We start from the raw sequence: 18,568 nt of genomic DNA, 5'->3' as shown, positions 1-18,568 counted from the left end.
CCTGCGCCAGTGTTCCCTCCTGCTCCCTCCTTGTGTCCTTTGTCGGTCCCTACGTCTGTCTCCGTCTCCCCTGTGTGGTCCCTTCCTGCTCCGGTCTCCCTTCCACCTGTGGCCCCTGCGGCTGCCTTCCCTCGCCCGCCTGGGTTCCCTCGAGCTCGCCCTATTCTTTCTCCTCCCTTTGTTCCGTCTCCTCGTCCCTTTGTTCCTCCTGTCTCGGTTCCTCGTCCCTCTGTGCCTCCTCCGTTCCCTTCTGGTCCCTTTGCTCGTCCTGCCTTTTCTCGTCCCTCTGTGCCTCCCGTGTTCACTCCCGGCCCTTTTGTTCCTTCATTTTCTGTCCCCTCTCTGTCTCCTTTCTTGATCTGCCTGTCTGCGTTCCCTGTCTTGTGTCAGGTCATGTCGTTTTTCTGGTCCTTGTTCCTGTTCTGTACCTCTGTCTTGTTTCCCGTGTCTCGTTGACGTTCTGTTTTTGTCTTCCAGGTCCTGTTCCCCGGTCTCGTCCGTCGCCTCCTCCCAGGCGCGCCCGGTGTGCGCGCCTTTGGGGGGGGGTTCTGTCACGATCCGCTCCGTTCGATCCCGAAGTGTGCCACGCCCCTCATTATCCACGTGTGCTTTCCCGATCGTGCCCAGCTGTTCCTTGTTGTCTCGGCTTGTCTTTAGTATTTAGTCCGTGTCTGAGTCAGTCTTCCCCAGATCCGTCATTGATGTTTGTCGCTGTCTTGCCCCTGTCTGCCCGAATAAAACCCCGTTTTCCTGCAATCTCGGCTTGCCTCGCCTGTTTCCTGGCTCGCTCGCTCGCCGGAGCGCAACACCCATGGACTCATTTTAAACGGATTTTGTAGTAGAGTATTTATCCAGTTATTGTCATGTTCTTATATATCTCTCTGTGTTCCATTTTGTCCCAGTTCATGAGTTTTTGGAGGACAAGTTCATCTCCATTCTGGTCGTGAACTTCGAGAGGAGCCCACTGACCATGGAGAACTTGCAGTCTCTGGCCCTCAGTGTCCCTTCATTTTATTGGCGGCTCACTGGGGAGGAGCTGGATCCCAGCCTATTGCACGTAGCACCTGCACGACTGCAAGTGGTACATCATGGTACAAAGACTGGTGTCCAGCATGGGGATGGAGAATCACCAGCTGAGGAGGATGACCATTACGGACAGGAGCTGCCATCATCCAGCTCTATAAGGGAGGCTTCCCCTGCAGCTCCAGCATCCACGACTGAGGATGCTAATGGTCTTCCTGAGGCTCTCCCCTTGGCCTGGGGTGAAGATGAGCCCTCATCTCCATCCTTATCTGTGGCTTCTGACACTCAACCTGGAAGTCAGATTGAGCCAGAACAGGCTGAGCCCTCCAGCTCCACCTTCTGGATCCCTGTGGGCCCTAACAGCACGTGGCAGCAGCTTGAGATCGAAGGCCGCAACTACCTGCGGAAGCTGGATGAGCTCAGCATCCCCGAGGGACTCTGGGGCATTACGGACTACGGTGATGACCACACCGTGGTCATGTCCGTGCATGTCTCCGTGCATGTGAGCAGTTCTCTGCGAACATGGGGCGTGAGGCAGGAGGAGAGGCCTCCTCAGAGGCCCGCTGGCACCAGTCAGAGGAAGCGCAAGGCCGAGCCCGACGACACCAGCGGCTCAAGTTCTCCTCCACCGCACAAGAGGCCCATGCGCTTCTGACTGGATTCCATGTTTTTACGCTGTAAGTTACATTTTTATTTCAACATAATTAGAAGATCCCGCAGGAAAATATTAGTCAGTTTAGGGCTGGACAATAATTCGATATCAATATATATCGCGATAGAATTTTTTTCAATAACGGTGATACGATTTTTAAACACATTTCCTATATTTCGATATACATTTGAATATATATATATTCATATATATTCGTGTATATATATATTCATATATATTCGTATATATATATATATATATATACACACACACACAGTCGAACCCACTTATCTCGTCCTCGGTTAACTCGCCAACCCTATTAAGTTGGCGTTTTTGAAGTGGAACCGCCAAATTCGGCACTTAACATTGGTTATCTCGATCCCCGTGACGATTCGCCGGCTTTTAAAAATGTATCACAAGTGCTAAACAGCGCGTATTCAAATCGCATTCGCAGGGTAATTTGCTAAACAACGCAGCTGTGAAACGCGATCCAGGTAAAACTTTTTTAGACAGCATAAATAATATTGAAGCATTTGTTTTCAAGCAGACTGTTAAAGGCAAAAGCAACAAAGCATTTTAGAAACCATAGTAACCGCGTGTATGATACTTATCAGACCTGTGTCAGAGCGAAATGACTCGTGAATTTAATTTTGACACTGGTTAGCTTTTTGTAAAAACGAACTACAGTACACCCCGCAGGTTTTTTGTGAGCGATCTTTGTGTTTTCAATTTTGGAGAATATAATTAAAGGTTTGTATCGAGAAACGACGGTGGTTTTTATTGTATACTAGTAAATTTCTGCTGTTAGTTGGTGCATATGCCTTTTGTTAGCCAATATGTATGTCGGGGCCGGCTCTACGCTGGGGCAACGCCCCCTTAAGCAAACGTCCTGCCCCCTTAAATCAAACTTTTAGAAGTTGAGGAAGAAAATAATAATTACCCACAAACTGAATATGGACAAGATTTACTACAGTAGCTGAAAAATCCACTGAAAAAGGCACAAACGAGATGATAAGTTTCACTTCTTGTTCGCTCTTTCTGTTTGTGCGCGGGCTCACACTGCACTCGGCAGAGATCCCCCACTCACCCTCCCCCCAGCTAAACATCCAATCACTGTTAGTATGCAAATGAGTCCGTTTCTCAGTAGGCAGGGCAGAGCGAAATGAGCTGCGCGATTGCGGGAGGGGAAGCAGCAATCTCTCTCGTCAAAATCATAACGACTCGTGAGATCATGGTTCGAATTATTTTTGTCTATTTGGGGGGGGTCTTGATCGGGGGGTACTGTACCCTCCAGTACCCCCCCGATCAAGACCCCCCCAAATAGACAAAAATAGCAGTTTGGGGGGGGGGTCTTAACATTTTTCTTTTGTTTTTTTTTTTTTAAAGAAAGAACCTCACCATATAGGAAAATTTTATGTAAAACTATTTCAGACACCCCTAGTGTGGACCGTACCATTTTAACCACCTCGGCGCTAGAAGCAGCTTAGCCAGTCGGTTACGTCATTCATTCTCATTGAGCGACTTGTTCGTTGTGATTTCAAGATTTCAAGATTCTTTATTCGTCACATACATAGTTATAACAAGTACAACATGTAGTGAAATGAACCCTGACCGATCCTATTTTTCAGTTTTATATTTCAAGACTCGGTGAATTGATTTTTTCTTTTTCATAACTTAGCCTACCCTTTTTAGTTTTGGTAATATTGGCAATAGTGAAAAGTGTTTTGTTGGGTTCAAATATGTTTGATATAGGCCATCCAATTAAGTAAATGTCATGTTTTTACTTGTTTTAATCTGATGAGGAATATTTTATTTTATTTTTTGTTGTTTTACTTTTCAGTTTTCCCCCTGAGGGATTGCCACCTTATGTGGTCAGGGGGTTTGCGTGCCTCAGTGACCCTAAGAGCTACACCAGCAGAAGCTTAGCCTTCAGGTGGGACACCCAAGTTGGACAGGTCTTAGGGTAGAGGCCTGACAAAGTGCAATCCAATTACATGACAAAAACTGTTATCCAGAGCACCACCCCACCCCTTTACCGCCTTTGTCGCCACCATGTGCCCCCTTCACATTTATGTCTGCCCCCTCATATATGCATGTCTAGAACCGGCCCCGATGCATGTACATATTTATATTATGCCGATCACGTCAAACAAATCGCGGCAATGCCAAAAACACCAAAAACCTGTGCATGTACATTCTCAGTTATTAATGCACATAAATAAATTTCAAGCACATGTTAATATATTGCTGCCATATTGGTTTTCGGTTATCTCGATCATCGGTTATCTCGACGCTTTTTGGCAACCTCCTAGGCCGGCGACATAACTGGGTTCGACTGTATATGAATTATCAGCCTGTTCTAGTTTAAATGGAAATATATTATTGTTAATAAGCTGAGTCTAAGAGTTTTATTTATTTGATAGTTTATTTCACATTTCTTGTTTGTACAGGCTAAATACAAGTAAAAAGTGAACCTTATTTTTTTTTGTACTGTTTTTATTAAAAAAAAAATTTATATAATTTTAATAGGAGGAGCCTGGAGGTATTATAGACTTTGCAAATTCAGTTTGCAGACATCCATTGTGTGTGTCCTCGGCAGTTTTTTCCTGAGGCTTTTTAATATTGTCCATATCGATATCGGAATTATACCGTATCGACCAAAATTAAGAAATATATCGTGATATAATTTTTTGCCATATCGTCCAGTCCTAAGTCAGTTACTTAATAAATGACCAAAAAGTAGTTGAATAGGACAGCTGGCCAACGTGTCTGTGTGCTTCCACTGACTGGCACCCTGACATATAATGATTTTTAACAACATCTGTTACTCGATGAGATTTCGAATCCATCACTATACTGTATATGTCAGGGTGCCAGTCAGTGGAAGCACACAGACACGTTGGCCAGCTGTCCTATTCAACTACTTTTTGGTCATTTATTAAGTAACTGACTAATATTTTCCTGCGGGATCTTCTAATTATGTTGAAATAAAAATGTAACTTACAGCGTAAAAACATGGAATCCAGTCAGAAGCGCATGGGCCTTTTGTGCGGTGGAGGAGAACTTGAGCCGCTGGTGTCGTCGGGCTCGGCCTTGCGCTTCCTCTGACTGGTGCCAGCGGGCCTCTGAGGAGGCCTCTCCTCCTGCCTCGTGCCCCATGTTCGCAGAGAACTGCTCACATGCACGGAGACATGCACGGACATGACCACGGTGTGATCATCACCGTAGTCCGTAATGCTCCAGAGTCCCTCGGGGATGCTGAGCTCATCCAGCTTCTGCAGGTAGTTGCGGCCTTCGATCTCAAGCTGCTGCCACGTGCTGTTAGGGCCCACAGGGATCCAGAAGGTGGAGCTGGAGGGCTCAGCATGTTCTGGGTTCACTGGGTTCGTTTCGAGGGACGAAAAATCCTTTTTTTCGCCGATTACAGCGGCCAGACGGCTCGAGCTCGCAAGGCTATGTCCCCCGTTCTGAAGAAGGCTCGGGAAGCTGGTGTTCCTGCTTTTCTGTTGTACCCGACTAAAGTTCGCCTTTCTTTTGCGGGTAACCAGTGGTTTTTTACCGACCCAGAAGAAGCTCTTCAGGCAATCGGCGCTTTCACCTCCACCGGGTCCTGGCCAATTTAATATGCCTATTCGGTCTGCTTTGTTGTTTGCCTGTTATTATATTGCGGTCACACTGTGCGTGTGGAGTATATAAATCGGGTGCTTTTCTGTTAACGATTTTGTGTCTGTTCTATAGTTGATTTTGCTTTGTAGTTTACGCCGGGGGTGGCCTGCGGGCTTGAGTATTCACGCATGCCTTATCCCCTGCGTGTCACGCGCTGGCTTTTGGCCCCGCGCTGTTCTGGGGGGATGGGGGGGGAGGGGGGTGTTTTGTGGTTTTGTGTTTGCCTTGGGGTTCGCGCCCTTCGGCTCATTGGATGATGGTGTTCTTTCTTATGGGGTGTTAGGGGTTTGTATTACTGGAGCTTATTTGTTTATGGGTTGTCTGTTTTCACTAATTCCTTCTCTAACGATGTGCTACTCTATTGACGTCTCCCTCTTTGTCTCTCTCTCTCCAGTATTGTGCTGTGGATCTATGTCTTTTATAGCTGCTGATGGCTAACTTAGTTATGGCTACCTGGAACGTGAGGACGCTTTCGACCCCTCAGAAGCGCTCTAGTGTCACAGACATTTTGTTTAGAAATAGGGTGGACATTGCTTTTTTGCAGGAGACACATTTGGAGTGCATTGGTGCATTTGGACCAAGCACATGAGGCTCGTATCGCCAGGGTGCGGGCCGAACGCAATGGTTTACTTTTGCGTAAGGCTGAATTTCTTGTACATCGCACTAGGACACGGTATTACGCTAGTGGCCTGGTAAGTTGTTGGCGCTTAGGCTCCGCCAGTGTGACACTTTTCAAGTGTAAAATTCAAGGATGGAGCTGTAACCACCAACCCTTCTGAAATGAATGACCGTTTTCTTGATTTCTATAAGGATCTCGACTTATCCGACAGCCCTCCATCTCAGACAGCCCTGGACTCGCCTTTTTCCCTGGCTTCTCTCCCTATACTTGCTCAGCAGGATGCCTTACTACTGGAAGCCCCCATTACATTTTGTGAGCTCACTGAGGCCCTTAAGTCATTTTCTAAGAATAAAGCTCCTGGGATGGATGGTATTCAAGCTGAGGTGCTGCTCACCTTCTGGGCACAGTTAGCCTCCCCTCTGTTTCGTATGCTGTCCTCCGCCATACGCTCCTCTCAGCTCCACCCCGCTTTAAATTCTGTGATAATCTCTTTGCTTTTAAAACAGGGCAAAGACTCTGCTGATTGTTCTAGCTACCGTCCCCTATCTTTAATGAACTCTGATGTTAAGCTATTGGCTAAGGTGTTGGCTCGCCGCCTTCAGTTAATGATAGCTAAGATTGTACATCCCGATCAGACTGGTTTTATTTCAGCTCGCTACGCAGCCGACAATATGCGTCGTCTTCTGCATATTGTTAAAAATGATTATTCTCCCACTGCTCTTTTCTCATTGGATGCCGAGAAGGCCTTTGACAGGCTTAATTGGAGTTTCCTCTGGGAAATTTTTTTTTTGCCCCGCTTAAATTTCTTAAGTGCTATGCTTCCTTTGCCGCCCCCTTCCCACTTTTTGAAAGATGTCCGGTCGACAGTAACGTCCTTTCTCTGGAATGCCCGCAAGCCTCGCATAAGGTACTCCTTTCTTACTCTTTCTAGAGATGATGGGGGTCTCGCTCTACCGGAATATGAATGGTACCACTGGTCCTTTGTTCTCCGTTCGGTCTGGCACTGGCTTCAGCCTCCCCCATCACCGCCTTCCTGGTTTCCAATAGAGGAGAATCTGGCGCGTCCGCATCAGCTGCAACATCTCCCTTTTCTCTCCCTGAAAGCTAAGGCAGCTAAACCTGTGCTAGGCTCAATTGTGTCTTATGCTGTGCAGATTTTCCATCGGGTCGAGAAGCGCACTGGCTCTGTCCCTGTCTGGCACTCAAATACACCAGTATTTCTTAATAGAGCGCTTAACATTGGTGGTCAGCCCATCACAAACTCCCGGTGGATCTCGTCCGGAATCCGTGTTTTGGGTGATCTATTTGATGACTCTGGCCTCCTCACGTTCCAGGCTCTCAGCTCTAAATTTCCTATCCCTCCTTCTTCCTTCTTTTTCTTTCTACAACTGTGATCTGTCTTCAGAACATGTGGGATTTCCTTCTCTGCTCCTTTGCCTATTCACCCCTTTTGCAAATTTGTGGCTTCCCTGTCCAAATCTAATAGACCAGTCTCCACGCTGGACATGTTTTTGCGTAATGCTGGTCAGGTTATTCCACCTGTTGCCCGTAAATGGGGTGATATCTCTTCTCCTTCTCCATTGTGCTGGCGCACCATTTTTAAAAATATTAAGCGGGCTTCTAGAAATCCCAATCACCAGCACGTTCAGTTTAGTTTTGTGCACAGGATGTACTGTACTCCACGATTGCGCTTCGCTATGGCTCTCGATCCTGATACCCTTTGTAAATTGTGCCCTCTTAGAGCCCTTGGTATGTTCTGGGAATGTCCACCTGTGGCCGCTCTTTGGTATGCGGTCTCCTCCTTTCTTTCTGATCTGCTGGATGTGACTGTCCCTTGTTCTCCTCAATCTCTGTTACTCTTAGATTTCTCTCTCCTTTCTTTTTCCCCTTCTCAGCAACAGACGATTTCTTGATCCTCTGTCGCTGCAAAGCTTCTGTTGGTCTCAAGGTGGAAAGACCCGAGTCGTTGCACTTTCATAGTCTGGAGGGCTTCCCTTTACAATCTGATCATGTTGGAGCTGTCTGCTGCTTGAATAAATGGTGCCTCAGACGTTACTATCAACAATTGGGAGCGTAATGCTTCACTTGTACTACAGTACATTGAGGAGAGCACATCACCTATTGTGTCTGGTTAATTTCTTATGTTCTTATGTTCTGGTACGGTTATGTAGATATGCTATATGGCAATATATTTGGTGTGTGTGTTGTGTATCTATGTGGATGTCTGGGGGTGTGCATGCATTTGCATTTATAGGTGTATGTGTTTTATTTATTATTGCTGTATGTATATTACTGTATATGTATATAGATGTATATTCTTTTGTTTCCTTTAATGTCTTGCTCCGGGGGGGGGGGGGGTTTGGTTCTGGTGTTTTTTTTGTTTTGTATGTTGAACAGTTTTTGATGTGTCACTTTTTTGTGCATTGTAGTAAAACCCAATAAAAAATTGGTTGCAAAAAAAAAAACCAGAATGATCATTTAAAAAAAACAAAACCTTTATGAGGTTGTGCAAAGAGGGGTACGACTTTCATCACGTTTGCACTTCTCTACATCATTTTTGGCCAATTTTTTGAGTCTTAATGGCGGTGTCATCTGAGAACTTGTTTTTATAAAATGCATATTATGTTTAAAAAAATTCCAGCTTTACGGTTTCAGGACAGAACAGCCACTCTGTTATGATGAACATTACGGTATTTTGAGTGTTATTAGTTGTGGCGCCCCTTACTGTACACTGACTACGCCACCCCTTGCGATTCACTACCTACTGAGTGTGCCAGAGCAAGGGAACAATGCTCTAATAAGAAGTACAGATGCAGGTTTTACAGAAATATAAAAGTACAACCTTTAACAACAAATATTCTTGATTGGTCACCAATTAAATAGGTCACTACCTTGATGTTGGGGAAGGGACAGTAAACAGACAAAAAGGGGAAGATGAAAAAAGAAAACAAATCACCAAGACATTGGGACAGAGGCCTATTGAACCAAGGGCGGGTAGACACACTGGTGGGAAGCTAGGGTTTCTATACCACACGTGACTGTGCAAACCCACTTATCCTAATATACACTTCAATCCAATACCCTGCAACCCTCACAGTACTCAGGTACCTTAAGTGACCATTGAAAGTCTTGCAGTTCAGGACTCGGTAGGACCACAGCAGGGGCTGACCCTGACACACACTGAATAAAGCAACACTTAACTCCCAATTGGGTAGTATACAAAACAGTTTAAAACAGCCGGGGCAAACAATACATGTAACAGGTTACCCCAGACTGCAGTGTAATGTTCTGAAACAAACAATACAACATGGACACGGTAAAAATGCAAACAGGCCAATCATAATATCCTGACATGACAAAGACATGTACAGGATTAACAACACATACCTGTCCCAGTATTAGCAGGATACGCCAGAAGTTAAGCTTGGAGATACATCAGTCCCAGCATGGTCATAGCTACCAGCGTCCACGCTGATTACACGCCAACTCGGAAGTCTTAAGTAGTTCTAACAGCGCCTGCTGTTAAAACCGGAAACGGGTGGAGTCATATTTTCATCTTCATGACTCCCGCCGACTGTGGCAAGGAATATACACAATCACGGACTATAAGAATAAACACGCCGTTGCGTTGAGCACTTACGCTGTGTTCGCCGACGAGCTGAACGCGTTCTTCGCACGGTTTGAGATAAACAGCTCTCACCGCGGAGACAACAACAGTCTGATCTCGGTGAGCGAGGACAGCAGCGCGGCTCTGGTTAGCCTGGCAGAGCGCGATGTGCGCCGGGCTCTGAAGCAGGTGAGCATCAGAAAAGCAGCGGGACCAGACGGGATTTCAGGACGAGTCCTGCGATGCTGCGCTGATCAGCTGACTGGTGTTTTCACTAAGATCTTCAATGAGTCCCTAGCTCTGTCTATTGTGCCAACGTGTTTTAAACGGTCCACCACAGTTCCCGTCCCGAAGCACAACAAGCCCTCCAGCCTGAATGACTACCGCCCGGTAGCCCTAACATCTCTGGCCATGAAGGTGTTTGAAAGGCTGGTAAAGAACTTAATCTGTTCATCCATCCCAAATTCCATAGACCCATTACAGTTCGCCTACCGCCCAAACAGATCCACTGAGGCGTTACCTGCAAGATCGCTATTTTTCTTTATGCTGCAATTGTTTTCATTATTACTTTGTTTAACTTGACACATCACATCTTTAAATTCTCATCCTTGCATTAGAGTATAGACCAGTTAATACTGATGGTATCTCATCCTGTGTCATATGTTTTAAAATGACTACACACTGAATATTGAACTGAAGCTTGACATACAGTAAAAAAATTAAATCGCAAATCAAATCGTAATCGCAATTTCTGTCAGAAAAATGGCGATTCGATATTTTCCCCAAATCGTGCAGCCCTAGTTGGCACCACGTCCTGGGTTATTCCCTGCTTTGTGCCCATAGCTTTCAGGATAGTCTCCAGACCCCCTGTGACCCTGCACAGGAAGTTGACCATCCCCGGCCAGCCCCCAGAGTTCTGTGGAAGTTAAAAACACTTTAGTCAAACAACAGACTAACCAAATCTCAGGCTGGAGTAAGCTTCAAAAAAGGAGCTGGTCATTACCTGAACAGAAGGGGAACATAAGAAGGAGACTAGAGCTCAGCTGACAACATACAGTATATCTCTCCCGTTCCTTGCTGATGATGGGAGGTCACTGAGACGAGGTGAGACAAGTAAATAGAAAGTCAGCTGGCTCCTGCTGACACCCAACAGTGTGACACAAAACGGGTGGCATTGCCGAAGACCTCACAGCTAAATATGGAAAGAGGAGAAATATTTTAAAAATGTAAATAAAATGTGGAGCACCTATAATAAAAGCACAGCTATTAGGTGCTAATGATCCAGTTCGCACTCAAGATGCCTAAGTTTGATCAGGTCAATCCTGCTACAATGATGTAACATGGACAGGCAGGCGTAATGTACTCACTGTCTGCAGTATGAACAACATGGTCCCACACAGACAGGTGACCCCATAGAAGCGCCTCTCCAGGTTAACAAATACCTTCACTCAGATACTTATGCTCAAATGCTGTTCGCTGTCAGACTCTGCAACAAAGTCCTTGCAGCTGACCCCACACACATAGACTAACAAACACACACATCCAATACACCATGGTAGTTTCTATGTGCAATATTAGTTCTTGTCAATCCCTGTCACTCCATTGCGTGCCTGTCCATATAGATATATCCAGTGTTGTACATATATTTATATATCCACTCTGTACATATATTTATATATCCACTCTGTACATAATATACATACACTCTATTTATACATACATATATTTATCTGTTTACATATACACACATATATATATAAATATTTTTCAATATGCTCATCCAAATTTATGTTTCCAGATTGTTTGTATAGTGCACTTTTTATACTGTACTGTTGGTACAGTTTTTATTCTATTATTTTTAATTTTGCTACTCTTGTCTTGCACTGTCCACTTTTCTGCCGTGACGATGCAATTTTCCACTTGTGGGACTAATAAAGACAAATTTGCTGCGATCTCTGACATTTGGACATGCTTCACTAAGAACTGTGCTGAGAGTTTCACTCCAGGAGAACACATGACCATAGATGAACGGCTGTTCCCTACCAAGGTTCCTTGTCCATTCAAGCAGTATATCGTATCCAAGCCGGACAAATTTGGGATCAAGTTCTGGATGGCCGCAGATTTGGAGACCGAATATGTCTGCAATGCATCCCCTTACTTCGGAAAGGACCCCAGTCGTCAGAAGTGGGAGAGGCTGGCAGAGAACGTGGTCATGAATCTGATGGAGCCATTTTTGGATGATGAGAGAAATGTCACAACGGACAATTTCTTCACCTCACTGGCACTGTCACACAGACTGCTTCAGCGCAAAACAACGCTACTGGGCACGGTGAATAAAGTTCGGCATGAACTTCCTCCACTTGCAAAGGACACTGCACAGCGGGAGGAATTCTCCACGTCAGTGCTTTGCAAAGCCTAGCTAAGCTCAAAATAAATAAATCACAGGGCCCTGATGGCATCTTACCTATAGTTTTAAAAGAGATGAGGGATATTATTTGCCGACCTTTAACTTTAATATTCCAGAAATCGTTATCTGCGGGTGTGGTACCTTCTGATTGGAAGCATGCCAACATAACGCCCATATTCAAAAAAGGGGATAGAAGTAATCCAGCAAACTATAGGCCAATCAGTTTAACTAGCATTACTGGAAAAATAATGGAAGCTATAATTCAAGTGAAAATGGTAGATTACCTAGATGCAAATAACATTATAAAGGATAGCCAACATGGATTTAGGAGAGGTAGATCCTGCTTAACGAATCTACTTGAGTTCTTTGAGGAAGCTACAAGTGAAATTGATCACAAAAAGGCCTATGATGTGATTTACTTAGATTTCCAGAAGGCCTTTGATGTTGTCCCCCACAAACGGCTCTTGTTAAAGCTTAAAGCTGCAGGGATTTTAGGAACTGTGGCAGTTTGGATCAAAAACTGGCTAACTGACAGGAAGCAGCGAGTAGTTATTAGAGGCACAATGTCACAGTGGCCCTCCATTCATAGTGGGGTACCGCAGGGTTCAATTTTAGGACCACTATTGTTCCTAATTTACATTAATGATATTGACACAAATACATACAGTAAATTGGTTACATTTGCAGACGACACCAAGGTGGGTGGTGTAGCAGATACTGATCTAGCAGCAGAGAGGCTTCAAAGGGATCTGGATTTAATTAGCGAATGGGCTGATACTTGGCAGATGAAATTTAACACAGATAAATGTAAGGTAATCCATGCGGGGAGCAGAAATATAAAGTACAGATATTTTATGGGTTCCACTGAAATAAAGGTAGCTGATTACGAGAAAGATCTAGGTATGTATGTTGATGCTTCCATGTCCCACTCTCGCCAGTGTGGGGAAGCAATAAAAAAGGCCAATAGAATGTTGGGTTATATCTCTAGGTGTGTGGAGTTTAAGTCAAGGGAGGTGATGTTACACTTATATAATTCCTTGGTAAGACCCCACCTAGAATACTGTGTGCAGGTTTGGTCACCATACCTCAAGAAGGACATTGCTGCTTTAGAAAAGGTGCAACGAAGAGCTACGAGAATGATTCCTGGTCTTAGAGGAATGTCTTATGAGGAGAGGTTAGCGGAACTGAATCTGTTTAGCCTTGAGCAAAGGAGACTAAGGGGGGATATGATTCAGGTCTATAAGATTCTAACGGGTCTGGATGCTGTTCAGCCAAATGACTATTTCAATATTAGTCTAAATACTAGAACTCGTGGCCATAAGTGGAAATTAGCGGGAGAACATTTTAAAACAAATTTGAGGAAGCACTTCTTTACACAGCGTGTAGTTAGAGTATGGAATAGTCTTCCTGCTAGTGTAGTGGAAGCTAAAACCCTGGGTTCCTTTAAATCAGAGCTAGATAAGATTTTAACAACTCTGAGCTATTAGTTAAGTTCTCCCCAAACGAGCTTGATGGGCCGAATGGCCTCCTCTCGTTTGTAAATTTCTTATGTTCTTATGTTCATATGCGGGCAGTGTGGTGGCACAGCGGTTTCTGCTGCCGCCTCACAGTGAGAAGGTCCTGGGTTTGATCCCCGGGTTGAATGCCCGTTGAGGCTTTCTTTGTGGATCTTGCATGCTCTCCCCATGTTCGTGTGGGTTAGGGCTAGTTAAATCTTTGTTCCAAAAGGTCCAGTTGAATTCTGTACATTTTTTGGAAGCTGTGCAGTTGTTACCTAAGGTTATTAAGGTTATTTGTCCCAAGTTGGAGACTAATTTGCTTACTGTATTTTTTCCATTTCAATAGGTAATGTGCTGAAATAATGAAAAAGCAAAATAAACTATCTTGCCACCTGATCTTTTTGTCTTTTTATGTGATACATATAGATAACTGGTCCTTCTAAAACCAGACAAGGCTTGTTTAGTTATAGCTTAAAAACCTTCAAATTACAGGTTAAATTAAATGTTTTACAGGATAAATTGACAGTTTTCCTTTTTTTTCACAAAAATATTTAGTGATTTAACAACTTATTTTTACAGATAATCATTCAACCTTGAAAAATGTTATTAAACTTACTTAATGTGATAGAAAACTTACAAAACCTGTTGAAGTATTGTATTCCTATCAGTTAAAGTTACTGTATTTTAACAGATTTTAACCATCTTTTCTGAAAATATTTTTCACCGTTAACAGGTTTTGTCTGGCACCCCTGCTGCCAGACTTTTGACTTATTTTACAGATGTTTTTTACAGTGTGATAACACAGAGAGTTACCTAGAATAAAAGTCTGAACCTCTCAGTTTGGTGAGTAAAGAAAATCTCTTTTATTCCAGCAATTCCAACAAACGCTCCCGTCACACTCTGGCGCTCGGTACCAAGTACCCCGAGCACACAGAGCCACCAGTTGATAAAGCATAACTCCCAATTCCCTATAAGGACTTCTAAGTCCTGATTGGTCACAAAACACAAACAAATGGAGCTCAAACGTAGCGCAGTGTTCAAAACAATCTCTTCTTGCCTAAAGCCTAAGACATAACAGACCCAATATGCCTCCCCTCCTGGGCCTACCAATGTCCAATTTTTCTTCTACACTCCCCCCTTTTGAACACGCGAGATCTGCGCTGTTCACAAATAATCAGAGTCCACGGTGTAGTAGTCCTCTGGACGAAAGCGCAACGGGCAGAAGCGGGCCGGTGGCAGTTGGATGGAACACGAGTCACCAGCGGTGTTGGTGTTGCTGCTGACATTGATGACGACCGGGGGCTGAGGTCCGTAGAGCCAGGCAGGAATGGGAGGATCATCCACGTATGGAAAAGAGGGAGCCCGCAGGAACATAAGAGATTTTGCCTGGGAAGACAGAACTAGCAATATGATTAGTAGCAACACTACAAGCAAAAGCAATATACTAAAAACTAATGGTTTAATCACCCCGGATAAACCCGGAATCAGTGAGGAGAACCAATTGTCCCAGCTGTACTCAAATAGGCCATGCTCTTCATGTATCTCAGACAGCTGTTTGTGCACTGCGTCCTCTAGATCCTGCACAGCCTGAGAGGAATCAGGGATGTACGTGCAACTTTCTTTCCCCACTATAGCACCTTTCTCAGCTAATAGGAGATCCAATGCCTCAGGGTTTTGCAGAGCTACCTGCTTCACTGTGGATAATTCACCTTTAACGGCCTTTACAGTGTCAAGTGTCTGACTGGTCACTTTTTCAACTGCAGTCTGCAGGGCAGCCACCTCTGTCTGAAGGTCTGCTACACCAAGGGATGGAATAAACCCCAAACCATTGCTCAGTTCGACTAAGAGACCGTCTGCTCCGTGAATAGGCACGCAGTCAGCAGAGTAGCCATGACGGACAAAGAGCCGGAGCATGTTTGATTTAGGACTGCCATATCATGATTGGTGTACGGAATCCCGTAGATTCCACACAATTGTGACCCTCTCGGGGGCCAGTCTTGAAGGAACCACCAGGGTCGGACACGCATCTGCAGTGGACCCGATGGACCCAGGCGTCGATTCCTTCCACTTTCACTGCGTGAGGGGTCACCATCAGGACCTGGTGTGGTCCCCTCCATCTCGGCGTGGTCCATCTCTTCCCTCTCAAGTCACGAACTAACACCCAGTTCCCTGGTTCGAGCGGTGTCACAGCTTGTAACGGCTTACCGTCCGCATTCCTCCAATTGGCACGAACCTGGTCCCAGGCTGCACCTATCGCTCACCGCAGACCTGTCAGATAAGTCAGAAAATCCCCATCCACGGTCTCCAGTGTAACATATCGTGAGGGAGACAAAACACGCATCGGCCTTCCTGCATCGACCCAGGGCAGGCCTGTCGTCTCTGAAATTTTGGCCAATTTCCGTTTCAGCGTTTGATTTGCCCTCTCCACCATCCCTCTAACCTGAGTTCGCCACAGCATGTTTTGGGACTGTGGGGGGAAACCCCATGATGACACGGGGAGAATATGCAAACTGCACACATGGAACCCTGGCAGAAACTCAAACCCAGGTCCCAGAGATGTGAGGCGACAGTGCTAAGCACTGCAGCACCGTGCTACCCGCCTCTGGGAATATACTGAGGTTAATTGGAGTTACCAAGTTGACCATAGGTGTGAATGGTGCACACAGGTACGCACGTACACAGGCAGGCACTCATGCACACAGGCACGCACGTACGCAGGCATACAGGCATGCATGCACACAGAGACACACAGGCATCATCGGCGATCACTCGCAATCGAGTATGATGGTCCACCTGGGGGGTCCTTATTGTGGATCTTCAGATGGCTGAAGAGGCCAATTCTCGAACCACAAACCTTATCCCAACAGGTGGACGCCTGTGCGTGGCTTCTTTTAATGTGGGGAGACTGGGGCATAAACAGCCACCACACGGTCCTTGACAGAGACAAACCTATTATCAACGGCATGGACTCCAAGACAGCTGAAGGTCCATCTCTGCTGCAGCCTTCTTCCACCTTCACAGCCGTTGTTGTGATCCACCTGCATGCCTGGACACAATCCTCCGCCTGCTCCGCTGTTGAGGTCTTTCTTGAGTCGCGCTTTGTCTGGCACCTCCCCCTCAACCTTACCGCCAAGGGTGACCCTACCAGGAGCGTGGCTCCAGACGGTATCGCTCTCGGGATCTTTGGCACACGCAAGCCTCCCCACCACGACAAGGTGGCGACTCTCCGGAGAAGACACACACAGGCACGCACGCAGACACATACTGGCACGCACAATTGCACACAGGCAGGCACGCACACACACAGGTACGGACACACGCATGTACACAGGCACGCACACACAGGCCCACACACACGCACACACAGGCACACATGCACGCAGACAGGGACGCACGCAAGCACACAGGCATGCACAGTTACAGTTGCAACCACACACACACAGGCATACATACAGGCACTTACAGACGCACACACAGGCACGCACGCAGACACACACAGGCACGCACGCAGACACACACAGGCACGCATGCAGACACATACTTACACGCATGCAGACACATACAGGCAGGCACGCACGCACAATTGCACGCAGGCAGGCACGCACACACACACAGGCCCACGCACACTCACAGGTACGCATACAGGCAGGCACGCACACAAGCACACAGGCATGCACAGTTACACTTGCACACACACACACAGGCACGCATGCCCACAGGTACGCATACAGGCAGGCACGCACGCAGACAGGGATGCATACAGGTACATACACAGTCAGGGACGCACGCAGACACACACAGACACACACAGGCATGCACGCAGACACATACTGGCACGCACGCACGCACAATTGCACGCAGGCAGGCACGCACGCACACAGGTACGGACACACGCATGTACACAGGCACGCACATACACAGGCCCACACACACGCACAGGCACACATGCACGCAGACAGGGACGCACGCAAGCAGACAGGGACGCACGCACGCAAGCACACAGGCATGCACAGTTTCATTTGCAACCACACACACACACAGGCATACATTCAGGCATGCACACACATGCACAAAGGCACGGACACACACACAGGCACGCACGCAGACACACACAGGCACGCACGCATACACAGGCACGCATGCAGACACATACTGGCACGCATGCAGACACATACAGGCACGCACGCACGCACAATTGCACGCAGGCAGGCACGCAATCACAGAGCACATTCACCATTCACTCACACCTACAGGCAAGATAAATTTATAGAAGTCGCGGATAAGCTTAGAAGCAGAACATCCACGGTGGTATTCTCTGGAATACTTCCCGTGCCACGTGCAAGTCAGGAAAAATTAGCTGAGATTAGGGGATTTAATTGCTTGGCTAAAATGGTGGTGTAGGAAAGAGGGGTTCAGGTTTATGGGGCACTGGAAGACCTTCTGGAACAGGTGGGACCTGTTCAAGCCGGACGGGTTGCATCTGAACCATAGGGGAACCAGTGTATTGGGGAGGCGTATGTGCAGAATAGTTGAGGAATGTTTAAACTAGGGACTGGGGGGGCAGGGAGGTCAGTTAAGAATTTATGTGGTGAGAGACGGAAAGCCCAAATAAAAATTACAAGTAGACACTGTAAAAGGCCTACCATTAGTGGTCTGTATTTGAATGCTAGGAGTATTAGAAACAAAATTAATGACTTAGAGGCTTTAATTTCTTCAGACAATTACGACATTATAGGAATAACTGAAACATGGATGAGTGACAATGATGGTGATGAATATAATATGGATGGTTATACGTTGTTCCGTAGAGACCGGATAGGCAAGAAGGGAGGTGGTGTTGCAGTATACGTAAAAGAAAACTTGCAGGCAAGGGATCTCACTGATAAAAATAAAAATTCAGAAGCTGTATGGATCAAACTTGATGCTAAAGATTCAAATGGCCTAATTGTCGGGGTTTGTTATAGGGCACCTAATGTAGCTGTAGAGGAAAGCAGAATATTATATGATGATATCAGGATTATGAGTAATAAAAATGATGTGGTGGTTATGGGTGATTTTAATTTACCTGGGATACAGTGGGACACAGTCTCTGGCT

The 18,568-nt window shown here is 45.9% G+C and overlaps 1 protein-coding gene across 2 annotated transcripts in view; it reads right to left on the bottom strand.

Annotated features, from left to right (window-relative positions):
* LOC140583972 (uncharacterized) overlaps positions 1 to 18,568 on the bottom strand; it is a 127,010-nt gene that overhangs the window by 76,497 nt on the left and 31,945 nt on the right. The window contains exon 1 of one of the 2 annotated variants that reach the window (XM_072707896.1): positions 4,680 to 4,820. The exons of the other annotated variant lie outside the window; for it this stretch is intronic. The gene's annotated coding sequence lies outside the window, so the exon portion shown is untranslated. Of the gene's footprint in view, positions 1 to 4,679; positions 4,821 to 18,568 lie in introns of those variants that run through there. 2 annotated transcript variants of the gene reach the window in all.

The sequence above is a fragment of the Paramormyrops kingsleyae genome, unplaced genomic scaffold (genome assembly GCF_048594095.1).
Source record: "Paramormyrops kingsleyae isolate MSU_618 unplaced genomic scaffold, PKINGS_0.4 ups27, whole genome shotgun sequence".
NCBI classification, from domain to species: domain Eukaryota; kingdom Metazoa; phylum Chordata; class Actinopteri; order Osteoglossiformes; family Mormyridae; genus Paramormyrops; species Paramormyrops kingsleyae.
This window is presented reverse-complemented; position numbering and strand designations above follow the sequence as displayed.